At 33.6% G+C, this 19,442-nt stretch overlaps 1 long non-coding RNA gene across 1 annotated transcript; it reads left to right on the top strand.

Annotated features, from left to right (window-relative positions):
- Positions 1–11,633: 11,633 nt before the first annotated feature.
- LOC127710103 (uncharacterized) lies at positions 11,634–18,474 on the top strand. Its single transcript, XR_007985938.1, has 2 exons — positions 11,634–11,758; positions 18,303–18,474. It is a non-coding gene; the product is annotated as an uncharacterized LOC127710103 (long non-coding RNA).
- The last annotated feature ends 968 nt before the right edge of the window (positions 18,475–19,442 follow it).

Below are 19,442 nucleotides of genomic sequence, written 5' to 3'. Positions count from 1 at the left end.
TCAAGGACATTAACTTCTATAAGAATTCGTGTGAGAGTTGTGACGTGTATGGACAAAAGGTAGAGCTCAACATTATGAACATATCTGCCCCTGTTAAATTTTCTCTATCTATAGCTGTTTTCAAATAATAGACAAAACTTGCATCCCCCTATTTTCTATTTCAAGCTATGTCGGCCATCTTTGTTGACAAGCGGGGGTAATCAAAAACTTTTTAAACTATAGATACCCCAATGATGATGAAAAACAGTTAAACATAAGTTCGTTAGACCTTTTAAAACCGACATAAGATTGTGGATAAGGTTTGTTAAATGTATTGTAGCCTAGTAATTTCAGAGGAGAAGATTATGTAAAAAATTAACGGAAGACGACGGACGACGGGGGCAAAGTGATGAAAAAAGCTCACTTTTCCCTTGAGGTCAGGTGAGCTAAAACCAACCAAGAATTCCAAACAAGATTGCACCGTTCTTGAATTATAAAAAGTCTAACATTTCATAATTAAGGCTTACACGAACGAGATAAACTAATCAGACATGGCAAAACAACTTCAATTGCGTTTTTTTTAACAAAAATAAATACTACGTATTATTTATACAGGCGTGACTGTACGCACTGACATGTCGCGACTGCTGGAATGATCGTGATCGAAATTATTTTGAAGGTCTGTAAGATAAATAATTTAATAAAAGTATCTCATAAAATTAACATTGTTCATGGAACCATAAAAAAAGTAAAGGTCTGATGAAACCTGCCAGACGGACATGAACACATTACAATCATTAAAACCTACCCCCCAAAAAAAACTTTACATTTACCAATTAATCAAGAAAATAAGTTCAAGGTTACTTAAATAGTTGGCACTGGCTACGGTTACATGGAAATGTAACAATAATATAAAAATTATTGTTACATTGGAGACTAATTGCCGGAATGCAGGGTTGGGTAAGGAACCGATTAATTACGAATGTAACAATAATATTTGGGTCTACGGTTACATTGCGTTATTGTTACATTAACGCACTGCAATGTACGATTGGAATATTATATAAATAAGTATTAAAATAAAACTTGAAAACTTTTATTTGATATTTACAATATTGCATACAATATTTTGATTTTTTATTTACAATGATAGTTTCTACAAATCCAGTATGTTGTTTTTGGAGCATGTTTTAGTCCGACGCATTTTCGGTGAAACCACTCTAAGCAGCCATCACAAACCAGTGATACGGCAATGTGCACGCTCTATATTGCATACCGTACAATTCCATTCTGCATTTTCCCTTTATGAAGTTTAAGAAACTTTCAATGTCTGAATGCCATGCTTCAGGTGAAAAAATATTTTGTTACTCTTGCGATGTTTATATTTTCGTCCAATATTTTTTTTGGAAGCATGTTAGGTTGTTTAAATACAAGTCAATTGTGAAAGCAATTAATGTTGACATATGCCGACAGATTGAAATTGGTGGAAACAGTGTTTTCATTTTCAGAGTCCAGATTTTTTTGTGATCTTATCAGTCGTGACAGTACATGCTTTATTGAACAGTTCATTAAGTATTCATCAATAGTGATATTGAACTAAACTGTAGTAGTCATGATTTTTAACAACACCAAAACAATCAATACTTATTCGCTGAATAATATTATTATTATTAATATTATATAGTACATATCGAAGAATTAAGCAACATAACTATAGAAGGTTTAAGTTTAATAAATCTATTATACATTGCAGTATTTAATGTAACAATAACGTAATGTAACCGTAGACCCAAATATTATTGTTACATTCGTAATTAATCGGTTCCTTACCCAACCCTGCATCCCGGCAATTAGTCTCCAATGTAACAATAATTTGTATATTATTGTTACATTTCCATGTAACCGTAGCCAGTGCCTAAATAGTTATGTGCGCCATACGAGCAAATATAGTTGATCTATTACTTATGGTATTAGAGATACGGACTTGAACACGAAACGTTAACCTTGATCATATATATCAACCATTATCAGCTATTCATTTTGTTAGGAAATCGCTGAACCATGAAAATGAGGTCAAGGGCAATGGACATATGACAGATAGAAACATCGTGACATAAAAGATCTATGTGCGAGGTATGTTGCAGTCAGGCCTTCTAACTTCTGACATATGAAGGCCGTACCTTGACCTATAATGGTTTACTTTTATAAATTGTAACTTGGATGGAGAGTTGTCTCATTGGCACTCATACCACATCTTCCTATATCTATATATGAAGCTTCATACAAATAGTTCAAGCCGCCACGAATTTGCATCCCTTGGTCTCGCATTCCGACAATTCCAAAATATCAATGTGAATTTTTAGAATAAACATGATAATCCTACTTACATACATCCAATTTCGATTTAGTTATATAACATCCGTGGCGAATCCATGCAGCTTATAGGTCACACGCCCCCACCCCACCTTTGATGGCCCAAAAAAATTAAATCTTTTTTTTACGATTTTTTTTAGCATAATTCGTCCAAAACATTGTTCGCTTCGCTACGCTCTGCAATATGTAAGCTGTTTGAATTACGCCCACTTTGAAAAAACCTGAATCCGTCCCTATATATTGTCAGAGACATATAATACAATTATATGTCTCTGATATTGTCAATAATATATTGACCAACGTCAATGTACGATAATCATAACACAATGGAGAGATAACAGAACCGTTTATTTATAAAACAAACTAATCATTATTCGATTTCTCGATGGCCTGTGACTATTATAATACTAATTTATACTTAGTATTTTAGTTACAATTAGGGATAGATACATGTAGATTTGATTTTTAATGCATGCTTATTGCAATCCTTTTCTCACCATAAACATTCATTTTCTATGGCGATTTTGCAACCATATATACATTTGTTTGATTATCATGCCTTATAATGAACATTTAGCCATAAGAAGATTTATTTTAAACGATCATAGGAAATATAACACCCTAGGTAGATTGGATTACTTATAAAGATAACCATCCTGTTGTGCACGAAAATCACATATCAAATGTGCGTCCTTCAAATTTGAAGACCATAAACCCATATTTTAAGTTTAAACACTAAAATTCACATAATTCATATAAAAAAAAACGTATAGAGAGCTTAAAACTCAATTTGCGGTTTAACCTTTATTTCTATCCACTTCGCAGTTAGAGTATTTTTTTTAATGCAAAGCAAAATTATAATTATGTTTGTTCCCATAAAGTAGGAGTTAAGCGTTTGCAGATTCAAATAAATAACAGGTTGTCCTCTATAAGAAATCGGTTTCCAACCAGCCACCAAAATCCTTTTAATTGCTGAAGTTCAATTATGTTATGCGATTATGCATTTTTTTTTCTTTGACAAAACCGGGTTCTGCCTTGTGAAATCTAGGACAAAACCGGGTTGTACACATGGACAAAACCGGGTGCTTCCATTTTGACATGACCCATTTCTTTCGTTCCATACGCAGAAATACAAGTATTGAGGTGCTCAAAGTGACTAGTTTTGCAATCTCCATGTCAATATCTTTCTTTCCGTACCTTTCTTTCCGTACCATTTAAGGAGAAATTAAACAAATTCGAGGCAAGGTTCACTCAATTCGACATTTTGACGTGCATTTTTACTTATTTCTCCGTTAATCTAGAACGGTTGTAGAAAATATTACATCTCACAATAGAAAACAGTTATATATGTATAAATATTCTTCGATATCATAACAATAACAAATAAATAAACAGAAAACTACCTTTTCTCTGTCTATTGATGTTCCGTCACCGTGCCGGATATTAGATACCATCGAGTCCAAACATTTTTTGCCGGGGTAGTTTAGACACAGTGTATTAAGATGGCATGATTATTGAATTCACCCAATAATCCGATAACACTATCTGTATTGTAGTGCCAAGCATAGTGGATATAGGTCTCCACTATCTGATACATTTTAAAAAATTTTATACATGAAGAAAATGTAGTTTTACATTGTTATAGTTTAGTATATTTACATAAAGTGTCAATACTTTGCAAACTCTGTGTTTTAGTCTAATCAGTTGTGTTTAAAGTAAGATTATGTTTGAAAAACAATTTTATTACCTGTGTATGAACACTGTTTTATTTGTATAATTAGTATTTTTGTTTAAAATCATAATTTTTCTCTTTATTATAACAGGTACTTCTTCTACTTCTACTTCTACCAATACGCGGCCACCATCAATAAGTTGATTATTTTGCCACTTTTTGGATGCGCATTTAAAATTTAGACGAAAAAATAAATATTGAATTGATTTGAATTTGTGCTATACATCATATATACAGTGAATTTAAAAACATCTTGGCTTGATCTAGTTCATCTCATGCAGGTAAGTCTTGAAGCATTCAAGACTACCTGTATTGGTGGCAGTATGTGGTAGGGCATTCCAGTCTCGTATTGTCCTTGGGTAAAAAGATTCCTTCCGCACTTCGGTCCTACAAGATGGTACTTGATATCCATTTGTATTGATGTTTCTGGATAGCCTATCTGGTGGAATGAGAGTATTACTGGTGTCAACTTTGACCATCCCGTTGGCAAGTTTATACATCATTGTAAGCCTTGATGTTCTCCTACGGTCTTCGAGGGTTTTCCATTCTAGTATGTTAAGCATGTCACTAACAGATGATGTGTTATGATATCTGTTAGTGACATATCTGGCTGCTCTCCTCTGTACCATTTCCAGTCGGTTTTTGTTGTTTTGTTGATAAGGATCCCAGACTGTACATGCATATTCTAGAGTCGGTCTTACAAGTGACTTGTATGCAGTTTCTTTTATTGTGTTGTTATTGATGTTCAAGTTACGTTTGAGGAAGCCTATGGTCTTGTTTGCTTTAACACATATGTTTTTAATGTGTTCATTCCATTTTAAGTCGGAGCTGATGGTGCAGCCAAGGTACTTTGCAGAATTTAGAGATTCGAGGGTGTGGCCATGCAGTACATATTCTTTTATAATAGGCTTACGTTTTCTTGTTATGGTAAGAACATTACATTTATCTGGATGAAATGCCATTTTCCATTTGTTTTCCCAAATTGCCAATTTATTCAGATCTTCCTGAAGGTGGTCGCTGTCTGTGTCCGATGATATTGTGAGATATATGATTGTATCATCAGCAAAGAGTCTTACCCTTGATCGGATTCCCTCTGGCATGTCATTTATGTAGAAAAGGAACAAACTGGGTCCAAGAACTGATCCTTGTGGGACGCCCGAATCGACGTTGATTGTATCAGATTTTTCCCCTTCTACAACTACGACTTGTTTCCTGTCGGCGAGGAAGTTTTTGATCCATCTATTGGTTTTCCCTCTTATGCCATATTGATCCAGTTTGTGTGTAAGTAGGCTATGACTTACTTTATCAAAGGCCTTAGAAAAATCCATTATAAGGCAGTCAGTTTGTTTTCCTGCGTCCATGTTTATGGTGATGTCATTAATAAACTCAATTAATTGTGTTTCGCAGGACAGGCCTCTCCTGAATCCGTGTTGTAGTGGATACAGTATGTTGTGTTTGTCAGCATGGGTCATTATGTGGCTTGTTACGATGTGCTCCATGATTTTGCAGCAAATGCAGGTAAGCGAGACTGGGCGGTAATTTACTGCATCAAACCGTTTTCCCTTCTTGAATATTGGGCTTACGTTAGCCTTTTTCCATATGTCCGGTAAATCACCTGTTTCATAGGATCGCCTGAAGATGGTTGTTAGGATTGGTGCAATGTCTATGGCTAATTCCTTCAGCACCCTTGATGTAATGGTGTCTGGACCTGCAGCTTTAAATGGGTTTAGGTTGGATAATAGTTTTGCTATTCCGTTTTCTGTTATGTTCAGGTCTTGAAGTGTAGGGTAGTTGTTGTTGGTCATGTCACAACGGTTTTTGAATTCTATTTCTGTGAAGTTGGTTTTTTCAGAAAAAGCTGATTGGAACTGCTTATTTAGTATGTTAGCCTTTTCAACTGAGTCAGGATGGAGTAGTCCGTTGTTCCTTAATGGTGGTATTTGGTTTCCGTCTGATCTTTTGTGCTTGATGAATGTCCAGAAACGTTTCATGCAGTTTGGCTTGTCTACTTTGGGATCAGGTGTTATAATGTCCTCTATATATTTCCAGTATGCTCGTCTTATTTCTCTCTGTACCAGTCTTTTCAATTCTTTATATTTGGTGTTATGCTTAGCATCAGCTGATTTTTTCTTTTTCTTGTAATGTTTGTCTCTTTTCCGTATTAGGCGTTTGATGTCTGCCGTAATCCAAGGGTTACCGTCTTTTGTTCTAGCTGTTTTTGCGGTATGTTGGCATTTATAGTATTTTCAAGTTTGCCTTGAAAATTGTCCCACATTTCTTGTGTACTACATTCATGATGGTTCATCTTGGTAATTTCAGTATTTATCAATTTGAGATCTTCTCTGATGTTTTCCCACTTTGCTTTTTTATATAAGGATATTTTCCTTGGCTTTTGAGTTTGTTTAGATGGTATGGTATTTAACTCTGCAAAGACAATGTCATGGTCTGATATGCCAGGTATTGTTTCGACTCTGTTGAAGCAGTTTGGGTAGTTTGTAATTATGAGATCCAGTGTGTTTGATTCTCTTGTTGGTTCCTCTACCATTTGTTGTAAGCCATGATCGTCCAGGATGTCAGTGAACTTATGGTGTATGTTGATATGTTGTGTATTGGGCTTCAGTGATTTGGTTTTCCAGTCCCAGCCTGGTAGGTTGAAATCACCAGCCATGATGATTAAAGCATTTTTTATGTTGTTCGCTCTGGTTAGGCTCTTCTCAAGTTCTAAGTACCCATTCTCGTTGGATGTTTTGGGGTTGTAGTATGAGCTCAAGTATATGGCTTTGTGTCCAATGAGTTCAAGTTTGCACCAGACAATTTCACAGTCAGTTTGTAGTTCAGGTACGGCTGTTGTTATATATGTATCTTTAATAGCTACTAATACACCCCCTCCACTACAGTTTCTGTCTTTCCGGAAGATGTTATATCCAGGAGGGAATATTTGACTGTCAGTGATCTTATTGTCTACCCATGTTTCGGTTCCAAAGATGATATCTGGGTTTGTGCTTTCTATGAGATTTAGTACTTGTCCTTGTTTACTTTTGATTGATTGGAAGTTAACATTTAATAATCTAAGTGGTGTTTCAGATTTCTTTGATGGTTTTCTGTTCTTGTTTTTATCCGGTGTTGCAGCATGTAAGGGTCTCATATTTCTTGAGGACGTTGGACTGGTAAGAGAGGTGTCAGACAATACGCTGTAATGGTTTGATGTGCTAAGTATTAATGAATAGCATAGTGTTGAATAGTTTGGACATCCACATGTGATACAGTCCCATGCAAGTGCACTGTCATTTGCATATTCATTATACGATTTAGTGTTCATCGACTGGCATGACACATGGTACCATTGATTGCATGTGTCACAAACTATTCCTCTATCGTCCCATGTTACTGGATGGTCACAAGTGCCACATGGATATACAGTTGACTCAGGTCCTGGGTTGAGATTTATGTCATTTGATGTTTTTATGAGTATGACTGCCAGGTATGCTAACAGTGATCTCTGTTTAGTGCTTTCGACTCTATCAAGACATCTTTTCCTAAATAGGTGGTAAGTATTAAAGGTAAGTATATCAGTTGATGTGTTCTGTTTTGCATTTACGAGTACAGGCATGCAAGTATCATTGTTGGTCAGAATACTATTGGTGTGTACCTGTTCGGTTATTTTGGCAAGTATAATTAGGTAAAACAGTATGATCATAGTTACCTCTGAATATGTGGTCCGAATTTCTGTAAGGTTAACCAAACAATCTTGGGATCTTGCTGAAAAAGAGTGCTGATGTTATGGTATATGGTAGTTATAGCATCACTTGGTCCGTATATGCAATTTATAGTAAAGACTGATAAGATAAACTCACCTAAACCCTTTACTATAAATTCCACGGTTGTTGCTCCCTCTTCCAGTATATTCCTCTTGTGTTTGGTAGGTGCTCTTAGAAAAGAGTTAGGAGTTCTTCTTCCTCCACCCTAAGTGTAACAAGTTCAGATTCCTGTGTTATATGGTAACACTCACTGTATGTGTCTATCAATATTTGTTTGGCAATGACTAGGCTTAGGAGTTGTCCTGGATGTACTCCGTCTCTCTTGTTAATTGTAATCTTGACGGACCTACGTGTACTGCTTTTTTTACTTTTTCTGCCTCGAAAGAAGTATTTGCTGATGTTGATCGTGTTCTTGTTCAGCCTGTTATTTATTTCGATGATTTTGGTGTTTAGGTGTTTAATTTGCCTTGTTATTTGAAAATCATCTGTTTTAAATGTTTCTGGATTGTTGTGGCCTTTGTATTTGTTATAGCTCACAATTGACAATATTGGACAGTCAATAAGTTTAATCTCTGCTGCTGGGTATTTTCCTACTATTTTAATGGCTCTGATGTATTGTTTTTCTATTTGTTCGATGGTATTGTTGTCTCTGTTTCTAAGATATATATATTTGCCTTTTTTGATGGTCAAATCACAGGTTCCCGACCATAGATATATTACGATCTGATTATGGCGTTTTATTGCTTTTTCTATACGTTCTTGGATAATATCAACGAGTTCTGATGTACGTGCACCTGCTTTACACCACGATTCGATGGGAAATTCGTTTGTGCACAGGCGTTTCGAATTGTATAACCTTTACTGTCTGATATTAATATAGGTGTTCTATACCTGAATCCTTTTGGGATTTGTGGTTGTTGGGCTATGTATTTTCTCAGTTTGCTGCTCATTTGAGGTCGGCACAGTTGTTTACTTTGCACCGGAAGTGAGGGTTGTCTCTAATGTAAACGATACAAAATTACCCGCCAAATGTCAAAAATGTTTGGTAGTTTAAATTCTGCTAAATACGATTTCCAGGTACAACAGGAACCATAACAAATAAAGTTTATATATAGAATTTATAGTTTGTCAGCAATGTTATACATATATATATATATAGTGTTGTACAAATCCTATCAAATCCTTGACATAATTTTAATCCTGTTAAAGAACTTGTTTAAAAGATGCAACCACTATCATAAAAGGGGGGATGAGTGGGGTAAAAAGTTTATGCATTTATAAAATTGATAACCCTACTTTATTAGCAAACCTGACCAAAAGGAGCAGTGAGAGCTATCAGGATTACTTATAGTCCTAACTGTTTGTCTCTAAACTTTGACAGTTTCATCTTCTTTCCAAAAACTGTTGTGATAAGTGAAATTGAAAAAGTAAATTCTAATGATTGTAAGGAAAAGTCTTTTTTAAGACTTTATAGCAATGAAAATAAGGAAACCCTGGACAACAATTCCTCTTATGTTTTGTAGGGATATCATACATGGTGGCATTGCACTCAAGGAAATCACATTGCAACCTTTTTCTCTGAAAGGAAGCCAACCTGAACCAAACCTGGCCGGAAAAAAGAATTGAATGTCATCTTTGAAAATTCCTTACTACTTTGTGGTCATTTGAGAAACATAGCTAGAAGTAATTCAATTTCAAATTATGTAAAAATTGCATGAAATAAAATCTAAAAAAACGAATTGAATTGAACATAAATAGGTGTGAGGAATACTTCAATGAGACAGCACCCCAAACCACAGAAATTGTCTTCAGCAATACACTAGCATCTGTGAGGGATGCATGTTCTTTCGTATTCCTTGTAAGACAACCTTTATCTTTTCTTCTACAGCAAGTTACAATAAAAAAGATAGTATTAAGAAAAACACATATGATTTAGACCACAATTGAATGATGTTGTAATATCTAAATTGTAATTGATAAATTACTTTATAATTGATTATTCCCTGAAGATAGTACCAGTTGCAGGGTTTATACTAAAACTGAACAGACATAAATATAAGAATAAGAAGATGTGGTATGATTGCCAATGAGAAAACTCTCCACCAGAGACCAAATGACGTAGAAGTTAACAACTATAGGTGACCGTACGGCCTTCAACGGGTTGAACTTGTTTTCTGGCGCCAAACCCTCCCCAAACCTGGGGCAATGGTGTAACAGTACAACCAACTAAAATTCAGTTGAGAAGATCTTAACTCATCAGATCGATACAAAACAGAATAACAGCTAACAAAAACACAGATCATACTTGGCAGGGAATTTATACATCCCCCATAACAAGAAAGACACAAAGTACAGATCTGATAGGTCACCATACGGCCTTCAACAACGAGCAAAACCTATACCGCATAGCAAAGCTATAAAAGCCATGAACACAATTCAAACAAGAAAACTAACGGCCTGATTTATGTACAAAACAATAAACGAAAAACAAATATGAAATGCAGCATCAAACGACAATTACTGAGTTATGGCTTCTGACTTGGGACAGGCACATACAGAATGTGGCTAATAAAGTATGCTTACCAAACTATCGAAGCTTATTTATACACTTTTATTTGTACTGTAAATCGGTGATTTCAAGATAAAACAAACGATTGCATTATTACTTTTATCTTAAAGCTTTACAGTAGTATACAGACAAAATGTCAAATGCATCAGATTATCAGAAAGACTTGCTTATATTTGGACATTTTGGTAAAAAAAAACACCGAAGGAGCAGGTCACACCACACACGATTTCATTAATGGTTCTCTTATATGAGTACATAGAAATGAGAAGACATCAGAAGCCTTTTGTTTTTGTGAGATTTGATATTCAAGATACCACTAGTGAAGAGAAATTCAGAGAACGAGAAAAGCGAGACTTCATGGCATCAATTCTGAAAATTATCCAGGTGAGATAATCGTGTAAAGTAAAGTAACGGTAAATCACATGGGAGATAACTCCGTTTGACATCGTTTAATATGTCCGGAACTTCTCGGTAATTTTCTTCAACTTCATTTTGAAAAGGGGGAATACACTACGTTGAAATGTGTCAACACTATTGCATTTTTATGTTCGGGATCTTTCGGATCTTTAGTATAAATTATTACGGAAAGCGTAAAAATCATACTTGATGGCACCAGTTTTGAGAATAAGAAACCACATGTAATTGGAGCGTCAAATTTTGAAAAACTTGTATAAGGAACTGAAATACGCAAATGTAAGTATGAAATTATTCAAAATTATTCATTTTTCTATTTATTCACTATATTTTTTTATCACTTTAACCCCGTATATATAATTAAAGTGATATATTTGAAACCTGGTAAAATCAAAAATATTTGCCTCGTTTTCGATTCAATATGGCAGCGCCCAGTTGAAAGGAATAACAAAATGTAAACAAAGCTTTTAATATGGGAAACTTTACCGCTGAGTAACTTATCAGGTGGTGAATGATAACAAATTAAAAAAAAGAAAAAAGTAACATTATTTAACTATCATATACCTTTTCAAATAATGTGATACTGAGTTAATTGAAAAAGAAATGGGAAATTTGCATGATAAAGTTATCTGACTTTTGCATGCTAATTGCTATGATTAATAGTATGAATAAGTATGATAATGATGCTATGCCACTGTGTCTTTTCATGGTTATAACATTACCTGTTCAATCATTCTGAAATCCATTTTATTTCAGTTGCAGTTTTTAAATATAAATCAATGCAGTCTCCGACTCAAAGTCAAAGATTTCGACACTGTTAAAAGACACACGTCACAGAGAAGTATTGGAACACAAACTCAAACACAGACCAGAAGTACTCAAACTTGTAATAATCATGTTGAGGAGATACCTGAGATTATTTTAAACGAAGCGGTAAATATAATTGACTATTTTTATTGTGAGATCTGTAGAGATGACCTGAGAGTGACACATCAGTTTCTTAGAGACATTTTGCCTAACAAAATTCTAATTCTAAAAGATCGACTTCTCATATTTTTAAAAAAATATAATTTGTCTAATTGGAAATTTGACCTTACTATTAAATTGTCTGAATATATTAAAAATAAAATATCTAACATACTGAAAGATCTATGGAAAGATAACAAGATCGAGGAACATCAATATTTAACGCTGATGAAAGCGTTGAAGAGAGCATGTGGTTTACCGACAAATTATTGAATTCTTTTACCCTTCCTGTACATATTGTAAATATTTGATTGTTATAATGACTGTAAAAATTTAGATACAATCATTTGAGGAACAAGATGAGTATAACTATAAAATTAGCCATAGACATATTCAATAGAAGTAAATTGCAAACAGATAGTGACTTTCTTATAAGCAACTTTGCTGAATGTTCCGATGTCAACAAAACCCAAATAAATAAAGCAGCCTTGATTTCAAAATTACATCGGTATAAAGAAAAACTTAAAGGAAAACGAGGAAAACAAAAAGAAGAATTTGAAAAGGAGGTGTTTTCAATACCGGTGGCTACAAGTACTTCAACTGCATCAAAAGGAAAACTATATAAAGATGAACTTTATTCGTATAAAGAAACATGCACATCTTTGGCGACAGAAATGTCTGAAATACAAAAGAAATCTGTTGAAATGGTAGTTATTATCAAATCTGAACATGCAGTAAAAATAAAAGAAAATGAGTCCAAACACAAACGAGAACTTCTCAGTTTAAAGAAAACGCAATCTGAAGAACTGCGATCACAGACCAAAAGGTTAAGACTAGAAACCAAAAGGGTTTCACAAAAAACATCAAAAGTATACAAAATGAAAATGAAAAACTGTTAGAACAACTGAAGGTCATAAAAAAATCAAAACAACTTATATTTTATGAAAATATCTTACTACGCCGAAAACTTGAACGAAGCAGTATCATTAAAGAAACACAGAAACAAAAAAACTTAAAAAAAAACTCTGATTTCAGAAAAGAATAAAGTTTCAAATTGCCTTCGTGAAATTGAAGTGCTAAAACAAAATAATTCAAAACTTTTGTACCAGTTAGAAAAGGAAGAAAGAACAGTCTTAGAACTAAATTAAAAACCAATTGTTGAGAGAACAATTGAAGGTCTTTCCACCCATAAAGATCAATTTTGATATTGAAATATTAAAACTCAGTTAGATATATCATATCCAGCGTAAAATGATAGCTTATTGTACACTGATTCCAAAAATATATGGTTTCTATACATTTTTTTTCTAAATAAGGGAGATAAATTGTTACTTCCGGTTTGAAAAATGTTACTTCCAGTTTTATTTGATAGCTTACTTGATACTGATTCCAAAAATATATGGTTCAATATACTTTTACGTTAAATAAGTACAAAAAATAGCTACTTCCGGTTTACACTAGGTCACTTCCGGTTGGCTTTTCCATAGTCAAGTGGATTGCCACGTAATGCAAAAAGTCCCATGGCTTTATCATGTATACATATGAGGTAAAAGCAAAGGTCAAAATCTAGAACATCAATTTTACCTATGACCTTGAGCTCAATTTCAAGGTCATAAACCAAGGGCTTCAAATCAAAAGACTATAGGTCTTAATTATATATGGTTAATGAGTTATATCACTATATGATTAACTGTTAATAAAAGAAGGGAGAAAACTCCAATTTAATGTTAGCGTACCCTTTTAACAAAAATTATGTGTTATGACATGTTGCAACTTACAATTTAATAAAAATATGTTGTCGATATCTTATACGGTTTTTGAAAAGAATTGAAAATAAGCCAAAATCAAAATTTAAAATATGACCTTGACCTCTGACCTTGACCTAATTTTCTTATTTTTGGATCAAGGACCTCAAATCAAAAGATCCTAGGTCTCTATCACTTATGGTTTACGAGATAGAAATGCATATCACTTATATCAAATGCATAAGGGGAAATAACTCTCATATGGAATATTCATATCGCTTCGGTCAAAATAGGACAAATCATGCAAAGGATATAACAAGCAATTTTATAAAATAAATTTGTGGCTTTCTTTTACGGTTACAGAGGAGATGCAGTCACAAGGAAAACAGTGTTCGGGGAGGTAACTCATACAAAGAAAATTGTTCGGCTTTGAATGGGTGAAAATAAAAAGCGCATAAACTGTATGATACTATATAAGAAATATCTAAGCGACATCTTGCGAAACAAAAATTTTACGCGAGAACAAAATTTGGCGGAAGAAAATAATAATTAAAAACCAATTGTTCAGAGAACAATTGAAGGTCTTTCCACCCATAAAGATCAATTTTGATATAAAACTATGAAAATTCAGTTTGAAATATCATATCCAGCGTCAAATGATAGCTTATTGTACACTGATTCCAAAAATATATGGTTTCTATACATTTTTTTCTAAATAAGGGAGATAAATTGTTACTTCCGATTTGAAATATGTCACTTCTGGTTTTATTTGATAGTTTACTTGATACTGATTCCAAAAAAATATTGTTCAATATACTTTTACATTAAATAAGTACAAACAATAGCTACTTCCGGTTTACACAAGGTCCATTCCGGTTGGCTTTTCCATGGTCAAGTGTCTTGCATCGTAATGCAAAAAGTCCCATGGCTTTATCATGTAAACATATGAAGTAAAAGCAAAGGTCAAAATCTAGAACGTCAATTTTACCTATGACCTTGCGTTCAATTTCAAGGTCATAAACCAAGGGCTTCAAATCAAAAGACCATAGGTCTTAATTATATATGGTTAATGAGTTATATCACTATATGCCTAATTTTTAATATAATAGGGGAGAAAACTCCAATTTAATGTTAGCGTACCCTTTCAACCAAAATTCATGTGTTACGACATGTCGCAACTTACAATTTAGTAAAAATATGTTGTCGATATCTTATACGGTCGGTTTTTGAATTACGTTGAAAATAAGCCAAAATCAAAATTTAAAATATGACCTAGACCTCTGACCTTGACCTAATTTTCTTTTTTTTTGGATCAAGAACCTCAAATCAAAAGATCCTTGGTCTCTATCACTTATGGTTTACAAGATAGAAATGCATATCACTTATATCACATGCATAAGGGGAAATAACTCTCATATGAAGTGTTCATATCGCTTCGGTCAAAATAGGACAAATCATGCAAAAGATATAACGAGCAATTTTATAAAATAAATTTGTCGCTTCCTTTTGCGGTTACGGAGGAGATGCAGTCACAAGGAAAACAGTGTTCGGGGAGATAACTCTTACAAAGAAAATTGTTCGGCTTACAATGGGTGAAAATAAAAAGCGCATAAACTGTATGATATTATAAAAGAAATATCTTAGCGACATATTGCGAAACAAAAATGTTACGCGAGAACAAAATTTGGCGGAAGAAAATAATAATAATAATAACCAGAACAAATACAATAGGTCTTTCCACAGAAAACTGGAAAGACCTAATAATCAGAACAAATACAATAGGTCTTTCCACAGAAAAGTGGAAAGACCTAATAATAAATTACAATTGTTAGATCAACCTGATCCATTACTTAATCTTAAAGTACAGTTACAAACTGCGACTGAGGAGAGAGATTATTTACATTCACTGCTACTTGATCATGAGGAAATTATTCTTTTCGATCCTGTCAAAAAGTCCTATACACCAGATACAAGACAGTGCATTATGAACATAACAAATTTCAATGTGTCTTCCAATAATGTTGGGCCAGTTATTAAGGAGGTCCTTAAACTTGCCAATAGAACACCGAATGCTGTACCTACAAGAAAAACAGTTGACAATATCATCGTTGAAAAAATTGCTATTGGTCAAAAACAACTTGGATTAACAGTTGGTGCACAGCAGGATACATGTTTGTATGGGGACGAAACACGGAAATTTGGTAAAACATACCAGACATTTTTATTAAGTGATGATAACAAACAAGTGTACTTTTTAGGACTCCGGGATATGCATGATAAGGCTGCCAGCACAACTTTGTATATGTTTGAAAATATTTTAGATGACATATCAGACATTTGTGAAACGTATAGAAACAATGACATAACATCACATGGACATAGTATACTTTCAAACATCAGAAATTTTATGTCTGACAGGGCCCAGACAAATATAGCATTCACAGAACTGTTACAAAATTATCGAACAGAGATAATGCCTACATTTTTACAAAATTGGAATGAATTGACAATTGGAGAACGAACCTCTACAGTTAAAGTAAATAATTTTTTTTTTGTGGTCTCCATTTATTGGTTAATTTTGCAGAATGAAAGGATGCAAGAAAAAGAAACAGTTATTCCAGAAACGTCTGATGATGAGGACAGACCTGATATACAAATATATGCCTTTGATGCAAAAACAATATCTTTCTTACGTTTCTGTGGGAAATGTTTTGGACGAGGAGTTGATGAAAAGAGTGGCTGCTATAGCGCATGTAAAACATATTGTCAAAGAGAAAATGAAAATGTCATGTTTGTAGATTTCAGGGGAAACAGGTTCAATATAATCTTTCTTATGGGACAAATTGCCTTCTATCAGCACGAAAGAATTAAAGCATTTTTTGAAATCGTACACGGAGCTAACAATAAACTTCATAAGTTAACCTTACAACTTGTTAAAAAACAGTATATTTTGGCTTGTTGTAAAGTACTTGGTCTGATTTCAAAATTGATAACTGCACCTTTATGGAGGCTCATAGAAAGTAACATGCATGTGTTAGATATGAATACCAACTACCTTTCACTGTTAACATATTTAGACAGAATGAGTAAGGACTCCACAGATTTCATTACTGGCGAAGAATTTCCTTTCCCAAAGGAACTTGTAGAAAAGGACAAGATGTTGGAAAAGCTAGTGCAAGCCAATGAAGGAATAGATGACAAAGCATGTGCATTTGCACAACTTGCTTTCAAAGGACTGCATCAAGTCTTGGCTAAAGCAATGAAGGAGCAATTGCCAGGGGAGCATACTTCAGCCCTACAGAAGACATCAGAGATCAGACAAAGTCAGTAATACCTCACAACAAAATACCAGAGCGTGTTTTTGGTATACTTGACTTTTTCTTGCGATACAGGCCAAACGCATCAACAATTTGTAACGAGGCCTTCCTGATGTTTGTTTTTAATAAAACTTCTGATTGGTTAGAGGTGTTACCTGTTGATGAAAGGAACAGAATGTTAGAATATAGTATTAAGGAAGGTAGGCAAATAAGGACAAAATATCAGGAGCGACTGAAAGAAATTGAAAACAAACGTAAAGAAAAACTAAGAGAAAAACAAATTGCCTTGGAAAGAAAACAAAAAGCTGCAATAAAAACTAAAACTAAGCATACAAGTGATGTAATTTACTATGGTTTGTGGCAAAGACCAGATGAAGTTGATGATATACTAAATGAAATAACATCGGTTACAGAGAAAAGGAAAGCCTTGATATCTCAAATAAGATTCAGGCAGAAAGTCCTGAAACAAGTTGTAGTGGATTAGAAATTGTATTTTGTCTCCGAGAAAGGTAAAGCGTTATCACTTGAGAAACTGAAGAGTAATGTAATAAAGTTGATAGTGGATGCCACTGAAGGTCCATCTGAGGAGAGAGTTGCTAGAGATGTTCCATTATTTGTTGGAAAAAAAGTTCTTCATACATTTAAGGAAGGAAAATGGAATGGTAGAGTTTTAAGTGTCGTAAAAGGATTCCCAGAATTTTATAACATTGTTTATGATTGTGACCTTGATGAATCAACTGCAACTATTAGCAGTGCCACAGCCATTTATACCTACAAACTGAAGCAAGAGTACAGAGATGGCAATCTGGAAATTCTTCCTGAGGCGGTGAGACAACTGTTCCAGTTCCAGTTCCAGTTTTGTTACTGTTCCAGCTATGTTACGTTACTGTTTTTGTTTTGTTATTGTTCCGGTTCTGTTACAATTCCAAATCTATTATGACACTGACATTGATTTGCATGAATTGTTCAAAGAATTATCTTGTTTTCTTGTTTTCTGAAAACATGGTAAATACACTCTTACAAATGTTGATATCTTATGATTTTTTAACTTTGTTGTTTGTTACATTATTACTAATACATTATAACTAACACTTCAACATAGTAATGACTAATAATTGGTTATAATTATTCAAATGAAAAGTGTATTTTAAAAATTATTTTTTCAATTCCTTAAAAAAACATTTGAGTTTGAAAAAAAATGACAACTATCATTATTTAGGATCAATACCTGACATTTTAATTTTCAATTTTATTCATTATTTTAATTTTTCATAACATTATAATGTTGTTTTGAGAACTCTAAGTATGAGTTATAACAAATTCATATTCAATAACACTTGCATTTCATTGATCAAACAAAACAAAAATATAAGAATTCCTTTATTTCACATATTTGCATGATAATAATATTTGCTTAATTTTCATGTTATTTTTCTTTTGTATTTTCAGGATATCACACAGAATTGAGGAATATTGCCAGAAGTAGTTCATATTCAGACTAAGACATGTACATAGGAATAAATCTAACATTCAATTGTGAATTTTGTTGCAGTTCAAAAATTTCTGGACATTTTAGTGACATATAAGTGTGAAATTTTGACAAATTAAAAAACGAGAGTTATCTTTTCTTTGATTTTGTTCAATTTAAGACATTTACATTGCTGTTTTTATATATTTTATGTTAAAAACTTTGGCACAGGTCCCCATACATTAAGTTGAAACAGTTGATGTTCATTAAAAAGGTAATATTTAATTTTCAAGATTTATTTTTATGATAAGCAGACCTTAACATTTTTTGCACGAAATATTGAAAAAAACGCCTGAGGGTACCTTCCTTGAAAACGCTCTAAATTATTTATTTTTTGAGATATTGCTAAAATGAAAACTGTTTTGATCCTTGGGAATGCTTAGCTAACTGTACAGTTTACTTGCAGTTAAAATGGGTATATATCAAAATTTCTTTGCCTTCCCTATAAATATATTATTTAATTTAACATTTTCACGTTGAAATATTATAACAAAATTGAGAATTGAAAGAGGGAATGTTTCAAAGAAACAACAACCCAACCAAAGAGCAGAAAACAGCCTAAGGCCAACAATGGGTCTTCAACACAGTGAGAAAAGCATGCACCCGAGGCGGGCTTCAGATGGCCCCTAAACCAAATGTACATTTTTAGTTCAGAGAAAATCACACTAAACTCTAAAACATCTAAATGAACCAAAATTTTAAAAATATACAAAATATACAAGACTTACAAAGACCAGAGGTTCCTGACTTGAATATATATTTCTTTATCTCAAATAAATCTTGTACGTATTTAATGAACCATAAAATCAGTAAAATTTGCAATGTGTTATTCCATTTACACTTCCTATATTGGAATACTGACTTTTTTGTAATCTTTTTTTCATTTTCAAATTATACTGTGTCAGCAAATGTACATTCATTCCATAGGCGGATCCGGGGGGTGGGGTGGGGGTGTGGGGTGGAGGGGGGGGGACTGGTGGCCCGGCCCCCTCTTTTGTGGGTAAAATTTGGTTGCTTATATAGGGAATCACTGAAGCATGACTGAAGCGGGCCTACCCTTA

Source organism: Mytilus californianus, unplaced genomic scaffold, assembly GCF_021869535.1.
Source record: "Mytilus californianus isolate M0D057914Y unplaced genomic scaffold, xbMytCali1.0.p SCAF_7, whole genome shotgun sequence".
NCBI classification, from domain to species: Eukaryota; Metazoa; Mollusca; class Bivalvia; order Mytilida; family Mytilidae; genus Mytilus; species Mytilus californianus.
This window is presented reverse-complemented; position numbering and strand designations above follow the sequence as displayed.